General features: G+C 46.4%; 2 long non-coding RNA genes across 4 annotated transcripts in view; one reads left to right on the top strand and one right to left on the bottom strand.

Moving 5' to 3' along the window:
* LOC125610781 overlaps nucleotides 1–4,670 on the bottom strand; it is a 15,768-nt gene extending 11,098 nt beyond the window's left edge. The window contains exon 1 of the long non-coding RNA XR_007340796.1: nucleotides 4,595–4,670. This is a non-coding gene — a long non-coding RNA (uncharacterized LOC125610781). The remainder of the gene's footprint in view (nucleotides 1–4,594) is intronic.
* Nucleotides 1–5,116, top strand: part of LOC125610779 — a 13,678-nt gene extending 8,562 nt beyond the window's left edge. For 2 of the 3 annotated variants that reach the window (XR_007340792.1, XR_007340793.1), the window contains exons 2-4: nucleotides 2,799–2,892; nucleotides 3,054–3,568; nucleotides 4,568–5,116. This is a non-coding gene — a long non-coding RNA (uncharacterized LOC125610779). The remainder of the gene's footprint in view (nucleotides 1–2,798; nucleotides 2,893–3,053; nucleotides 3,569–4,567) is intronic. The other variant, XR_007340794.1, reaches the window with a different exon arrangement.
* Nucleotides 5,117–8,103: the final 2,987 nt, after the last annotated feature.

Below are 8,103 nucleotides of genomic sequence, written 5' to 3'. Positions count from 1 at the left end.
CCCCCCGCCAGTCCCCAACCAGAAAGGTTCTTAGATTGTGTAGCACATCTTGGTTTTGGTTTCCTGCGTCGGACCCCTAAACTAGAAGGGTGTCGTTGATGAATAAATGATTACTTGGCCCAGGGATGATAACCTATTTTGTACAAGGTCAAATCAGAAAAAAAGAAAAATGTTTTTAGGATATTTTTTTCCCCATTCAAAACCAAAATGGGGGGAAATCAAATCAAAATGGATTTGAGACTTATGGAAAATATGTGGACTTTGCATTTTAAAATCATGTTTTCGATTCAGTAATATAATGTCATTGAGAAACATGGAATTACATTGTTCATATCTGGGCAAAGCTGGCATGTTGTTAAATGGAAGGTTTTAAAAAAGTCTTTTATCTGGAGTTAGATCTTGGCCTGGGTAATGACCAGAACTGTCCAATGTTCCTTCCTTCCTTCCTTCCTTCTTTCTTTCAATTGAACCCAGGAGCACTTAACCACTGAGTCACATCCCCAGCCCTTTTTATATTTTATTTAGAGATAGGGCCTCTCTGAGTTTCTCAGGCTGGCTTTGAACTTGTGATCTTCCTGCCTCAGCTTCCCAAGTAGCTGGGATTACAGGCGTGGGCCACTGAGCCCAATCAGACCTGGCCTCTGTTTTCTACATTGGTCATGCGGCCCTTGGTGGCTCAGGCTTTTGGCTCTGACCATTGCTAGTGAGAGATGCCTCACACCTCCCCTGTGCCTTCTGTCCCAACGCAGAACAGCCCCAAATAGGACAGCTAATGACTGACACGATATGTAATAATACTTTAGCTGTATTATATGGAACACATGTGACCATAATGGGTACACCCAACACATGCACATAAGAATGAAGAGCACGCTGTAATTAGGAGGATTGTTACATTATTTGTAATTAAGCGTTTAAGTGCCCGTCATGTGCCTGGCATACTGCAAGAAGATGGGCAAAGGGGGAAGCAGTAAGAAACACGTGTTGCTGAAGATGGGCAGAAATGGCGACCTGTACACTGCAGATGGGTTTGCAAGATGGCGCAACTGCTTGGCGAACAGTGTGGCAACTTCAGAGGGTAAACATGGAGTCACCAGAAATTCCACAGAGTGACGTTGCCCAAAAGAAATGAAAGTGTGTGTCCACAGAAAAGTTGCATAGAAATATTCCAGAAAAGTGGAAACCACCCAAAAGTCCAACTGATGGATAGATAAGTAAAATGTACTGTATCCACAGTGAAGGGTTATTTGGCAATAGCTACTAGGGATAAAATATAAATACTGATATATGCTTTGCTACAGGCTGAAGATTTGTGTTCTTTCCAAATTCATATGTTGAAACCTAGTCTCCAGGGCATGTATGACATGGCGGGTATTTTGGAGATGACTGAGGAGTAAGGGTGTCTCATGAATGGAATTGATGCCCTTATGAGAAACCTCAGAGACCTCCTTCCCCCACCTACACAAGAAGGCACCTTCTGTGAAACGGTGAGTGGGCCCTCACTGCACACAGAATCTGCTGACACCTTGATCTTGGACTCAGCCTCCAGAACTAGGAGAAACAAATTTCTGTTGTTTATAAGCCACCCAGTCTAAGGTATTTGTTATAGCAGCTCAAGTGGACTAAGACACGCTACGAAACAGACCAACCTTGCAAAGAGGGTAAGTGTAAGAAGCCAATCACAAAAGACTCTCTTGTGACTCCATTTATATGAAATGTCAGAATAAGCAAATCTACCGAGATGGAACATAGACTCATGGCTGCCTGAGAGAGTCTGAGGGGGAAACAACTGGCGGCCTGCATTTCGTTTTTAGTGTGATGAAGAATGTTCCAAAGGTGACTGTGGCTGTGGGGGCCCAACTCTGTGAACATATCAAAAGCCTTTGAATTCTATGCTTTAGGTGAACTGCCTGGGCATGCGACTCGTGTCTTAATAAGGCTGGTGTGAAAAAACTCAAAACTTTTTTTTAAAGGAGTAGATGAAATAGCTGAGATCCCTCTCCTAGCAGAGCTCATGGGGACTAGCAACAGCAAAGCCAGGGAACGGTGAGACAGAGTCTTTGGCACACTGAAAGGATCCCTTTCCTGTAGCATTGTCTTGCTAGTGAAAGGACCTTTCAGGAAGGAGTGTTCAATAAAGATGTGGGCCCACACGGAAGGGCTCAGCAGATGTCAAAGGATCTGTATCATGCAGTTAAATTATTATTAATTTTTCAGGGGACAAGTACTGGGGATTTAACCCAGGGGCAATTTACCACTGAGCTCCATCCCCAGCCCTTATTATTTTTTATATTGAGACAGGGTCTCTCTTAGTTGCTGTGGTCCTCGCTAAGTTGCTAAGGCTGGCCTTGGATTTGGGATCCTCCTGCCTTAGCCTCCCAAGCCGCTGAGATTACAGGCCTGTGCCACCACATCTGGCCCATAGAGTAAAGTATTAACAAAATTGTATGTAAAAGTTCCCATACTTTTGAAATTAAAAGGTTTAATTTCAAGTGTTTGAGAATTAATAATAAAAAGATTACATACTGGCACTTGCGTTGATAGAAAATATATTTAAATGGGACCTAGATAAAGAAGGTTGTCGTGGCCTCCGTGCAAAGATGCCCTGAACGCATTCCCTATAGTTCAAATAGCTAGAAAAGGGTTTTCCGTTTTGTTTTTTGTGGTCCTGAGGACTGAACCTAAGGCAAGTCCCGCGGCTGGTGTCCATCGACAGGTGAATGGGTAAAGATAATGTGGCAATATTCACAATGGAGTTTTATTCGGTTATAAAGAATAACGAAACTTGTCCCTTGCAGGGAAGTGGATGGAACAGGAGACCATCGTCGTGATCAGTGAAGTAGGCGAGACCCAGAAGGTCACAAGTCATAGGATTTCTGCTGTCTGTGGAAGGTAGAGAGGGAAAGGGGGAGAAAGGGGACGTATGGGGCTAGAAGGGAGCCTGGCAGGGTCCGGAAGGCCGCGGGGAGGGCAAGGGGAGGCCCCGAGTGGAGGCCCATCTGAGGGGTTATGTAGGCTGGGAACAGGCCACAGTGCAGCCCCCTGTTCTGTAGGATTGTTAGGTACCAATCGATCAATAAATACCAGAAGAGATGCCGTAGATCAGCAAACCAGACATTCAGCATGACAAGGTGGACGAAGGACGGGTGAGTAAGTGTGAGGAAGTGGAAGGGGAGCGTTTCGGTAAGACGCCATCATGAGACACAGGAGGCAGGCATTCAGTTATCACAAAGAACCAGAAAAAACAAATACGCACTCCAACCACATCGACAGAGAGAGGACACAAATGAGCAACGCCGAGACCCAGTCGGGACTGGGAGACGGGAACAGAACCAGAACCATAGCAGAGCTCACGGCAGCAAGAGGGCTTTGTGGGCAGCGCCAGGACCGGAAACCGACCCATTCCTAGAGCAGCCGCCTTATCAGCACCGACTCAGGAAGAAAGAGTATAAGCCCCACCGTCTCTGCAGCCATTAAAGGAAGATAAAATCTCCCCTCCAGGAAATGTCAAGCGCAGATGACCGTGCAGACAAGCCGCCTAGCTGGGAGTCCTGCACCAACTCTTCAGGTAATGGGACCGGGATGGCAGGACACCTCTGGGCCTGCCGCATGCAGCTCACGTCCCACCACTCCAAACCAGAAAGCAGATGCTGACCAGCTTTGCTCCTGAACAGAGCTGCCAGCAAACCAGCAGGAGGTGTGGGGAGGAGGGGAAGGCCAGGAGGGCCTCTTGGGCTTTGCCCACCAGGAGATTCCTCAATAGATTCAAAACTATGTTGACAGGCTTTATCAATCGAGGAAAGCAAAGTATAAGATTTAACATCTGTCCATGAGTTTAACAAACTTAGACCACAAGGAGAAGAGAATAGCCGTTGAAGACAACGTACATATCTTGTTTTCTTTCTTTTTGGTGGTGCTCAGTGTGAACCCAGGGCCTTGCACATGCCAGGCAAGTGCTCTACCACCTAGTCCCAGCCATAGCCAAAATGGTTTATTTTTATTTATTTGCTTATGGTACTAGGGATTGAGCCCAGGGACATCAACCATTGAGTGACATTCCCAGTCCTTTTTATTTTTTATTTGGGGTAGGGTCTCGCTAAGTTGCTGATGCTGGCTTTGAATCTTCCATCCTCCAGTCTCAGTTTCCCTGAGTAGTCGGGATCACAGAGCACATCCCTGTGCCTGGCTAACACAGATTATTTTAAAAAAATTAACAAAACCATGCTGGGGTGCAGCTCAGTGGTAGAGCATGTGTTTAGCATGTGAAAGGCCCCAACACAGCAGAAACTAATTTTTTAATTTTTTTGTACTGGAGATTAAACCCAGGGAAGCTTTACCATCCAGTTACATTCCCTGCGCTTTTTATTTTTTTATTTTGAGACAGGGTCTTGCTAAGCTACTTAGGGCCTCACTAAGTTGCTGAGGCTGGCTTCGAACTTGCGATCCTCCTGCCTCAGCCTCCCAAACTGCTGGGATTACGGGCATGTGCCACTGCGCCCAGCCAAAATAATTTTTTAAAACAACAAACTCAATGGTAGAATATTAAAAACTTTCTCTTGAAAATTAGGAACAACTGAAAGACGTCCGATCTTACCACTTTGAGTCCACATGATAACAGAGATGCTGGGCAGCTCAGGAAGACAAGCAAGACAAGAACACGAGGGAATTGGAAAGGAAGACACGAGACCAGTCAGAGATGTATTTGAATGGCTTTCCCAGAAAACCCTCAGGGGGCCTGGGGCCGGGGCTCAGCAGTGCAAGCTCTTCATGCCCAGGCTTGGGTTCCGTCCCCAAGGCCCAAACCAAGGGAAACAGAAAACCCTAGGGAACACAGGATAGGCTGTGAAGCATTTAGATACGTTGCTGCATACAAAATCAGAGTGCTAAGATTGACCACGTGTCTACAGTGTTGTCGCACCAACAGCCATCTGCAAAAATAGGTAATAAACACGGTGCAGTTTGCAATCGCACTTAGAAAGAAACACTGAAAAGCATCAAGACCTCGACGGGGAGCGCCATACATTTGCCTGACAGACCTTAAAAGAACTGCACAAACAGTGTCCCGTCATGTTTTTGAAGACATAACCTCAAAATAAATCAATTCTCTCCCAGCCAACCTACAGACTCAATGTTATTTCAATCCAGACTCCAGTGATTGCTTCTGCTTTGTTTTGAATTTGTTGAACCGCATCCTTAATTTGCAGGTTACAAGATAGTGACATAAATAGAATCTCATTTTTACAAGGCAAACATGAACACGTAAATGCTCTGGGGAAATCCAGGTGCCACTCAGTTGGGTTCTTATCGACTTCTAAGCTCCTTCTTGTTGGCAAAATTCAGATCCTTCTGGTGTGGGGCTAAGGTCCCTGTTTCCTTGCTGGATGGCAGCTGGCAGCGATTCTCAGCACCTAGACTGTCCCCACTGCTTGCCACAGGACACATCCACACCAGCAAGAGTACACTGAGTGCCCCTCATGCTTTGAGTCTCTGACTTCCTTTCCTGGGACCATCTGGAGAAAACTCTCTGCATTCAAAGGGTAGTGTGGTTAGGCGAAGCCCACCTGAGTATTTTCTTTTATAAGGTCAACGGATTCGGAACCTTCATTATATCTGTAAATCCCCTTCACAGTAGTACCTAGATTAGTGCTGGATCAAATAGCTGGAACAAAGGGTGTCTACACCTGGCGCCTGGGATTTTATTGTGGGGGGACATCTTAGAATTATGCCAGCCTTGCTGAGATTATGGATTGTGTGCATGCTTTTGTGTATTTTACAATGGCGCTACATGGATTTGGGGTTAACCGGGTGCACTGGTACACACCTGTAATCGTAGCAACTCAGAAGGCTGAGGCAGGAGGATTGAAAATTCAAAGCCAGCCTTAGCAATTTAGGGAGGCAAGGCCTTAAGCAACTTAGTGAGACCCTGTCTCTAAATAAAAGGGGCTGAGGGTGTGCCTCAGAGGTAAAGTGTCCCTTGGTTCAAATCCCCCCACACCAAAATAGAGTGAACCCTAGTGTACACCTTGGACTTCAGCTAATGAAGTCCATTTGTAACAATGTGCCACACTGATCCAGGATGTTAATGACGGGGGAAATTGGGAGGGGTGGGGCGTCCGGGAAGTCTCTGTACTTTTTTGCTCATTTTTTTCTGCAAACCTAAAATTGCTTTAAAAAATAGTCTGGTGGTTAACTACAAAGTAAAACACCTCCGAGTCGGTATACTCTGTCCACGCTGTAAGTGGTGATTGGGCACCGAGGGTGCTGCCCGACTCTTTGTCATCAGCACGCACCTGCCATTGCAGAGCTCCCCGGCAGAGTGGCCGCCCCGGGGCTGAGGCTGGGAGATCCAGGCGGTGGAGACGGGATGGGGGTGACTGGGTTGGTTGTGGGCCTCATGCAGGGTGTGTGCCTAATTTTCTTCATGGAACCCAGATGTGCAGAGCTGGCTGGCCGCGGTGTTGCCCTTGCTTTAGTGTGGAGCCAGGGACGGCCTGCAGCCTGGCTGCAGGAAGCTCTATCTGCAACCAGCTCCTGCTCCCCCAGCCAGGGTCTTGTTTGCAGACCCTCTCAGCTGGCCTCCTGCTGGCTGCAGACCCCGCCTCCTGCATTCCTGCAGCCTGGATTCTCACGGGATGCCTCTACCGCTTTGTGGACCCTTCCTTCGATCCTTTGCAGGATGAGCGGCTCACCCGTCAGGGGCTATTACTTACAGTAAGACTGCGCCAACTTCTGTGTGCCTGAAGACAATAACCCTAGAGAACTTAGAGCTGAATCTCAAGGTGCATGGTGGGTGCATCCGCCTCCCTAAAAACCCAGAGCTTTTCTGGTGCCTCTGCGTACCCTGTGGTGAGCTTCGCGTAGATGACGCAGATGGCACAGGTACAGGGCACCCAGAGCATGCTCTAGTGGAAATCTGCACTCGAGATGTCACGTAAGGTGCTCACGAGGCTGTGACACCAGTTGTCGGAGGTGAGTAGGGCCATCTTTCGGGGCAGGTGTGTCTTCTCCAGCCTCCGTGCCCACTGCCTTCCTGAATTTGAATCCCAGGTCTGGGAAGATTTTACTCCAGGCCAGAGTCTTTCTGTCTGTGTAACTTGACGTTCATGGAGTTACTGTTTCCCAGATTTAGGAATATCAGAAGCAAAGGTGAAGCCAAGTTTCCACCTCTAGCAACACGCAGGACTGTGAGTCTCAAAATACTTGTGGCTTTCTTTTGCCACAATAAACTCCATAAAGGCGTTTAGCAACTCCTTCTCCAAGCATATGAACAGAGCAGAGGCAGTGGAAGACCTAGGAATCCTTTTTGGAGCACAGTCCACAATCTCTTTCCTGGTGTATATCTCAGGGGCAAACTGAGGAATTTAAATACTGTTAATATACAATGGTCCTCCTTCACCTGCAGTTCTGATTTCCAAGGTTTTGGTTACCCAAGGTCAACCACGTTCTGAAATGATGAATGGAGATTTTAAAAAATAAACAGTTCATAAGTTTCCAGTCACATGTGTCTGAATAGCATGGTGAAATCGTGCTCCATCCTGCATGGACTGTGAATCATCCCTTTGTCCAGTGCATCCACATGGTATATGCTACCCACACGGTGTTTACTTAGTAGCCCTTTCAGTTATCAGATTGACTGTCACGATATTGCAGTGCTTGTGTCCAAGTAACTCTTGCTTTATTTAACAAAGTCCCCAAAGTACTAGGGTAGTGATGCTGGCAATAAGGATATGCCGAAGAGAAGCCATAAACTGCTTCCTTTAAATGAAGGGGTACAATAAGGCATTTTGAGAGAGACTACATTCATATAACTTTTTATTACAGTATATTGTCTTAATCATTCTATTTTATTACTAGTTATTGTTGTTAATCTCTTAATATGCCTAACTTATAAAACAAATCTCATTGTTTGTATGTGTATATAGGAAAAACATAGTACACGTAAGGTTTGGTATTATCTATGGTTTGGGGCATCCACAGGGGGTCTTGGAGAAGGCCCCTGAGGATAAGGGGGGACCTCTGTATAACAGTCCGTCCCAATACCCTCATCTTGTTTTTATTTGTTTTAGCTCCATTTTGGGGGCTTTGGGTATTCCCGATGTTGCA

This window comes from Marmota marmota, unplaced genomic scaffold, assembly GCF_001458135.2.
Source record: "Marmota marmota marmota unplaced genomic scaffold, marMar, whole genome shotgun sequence".
NCBI lineage: Eukaryota > Metazoa > Chordata > Mammalia > Rodentia > Sciuridae > Marmota > Marmota marmota.
This window is presented reverse-complemented; position numbering and strand designations above follow the sequence as displayed.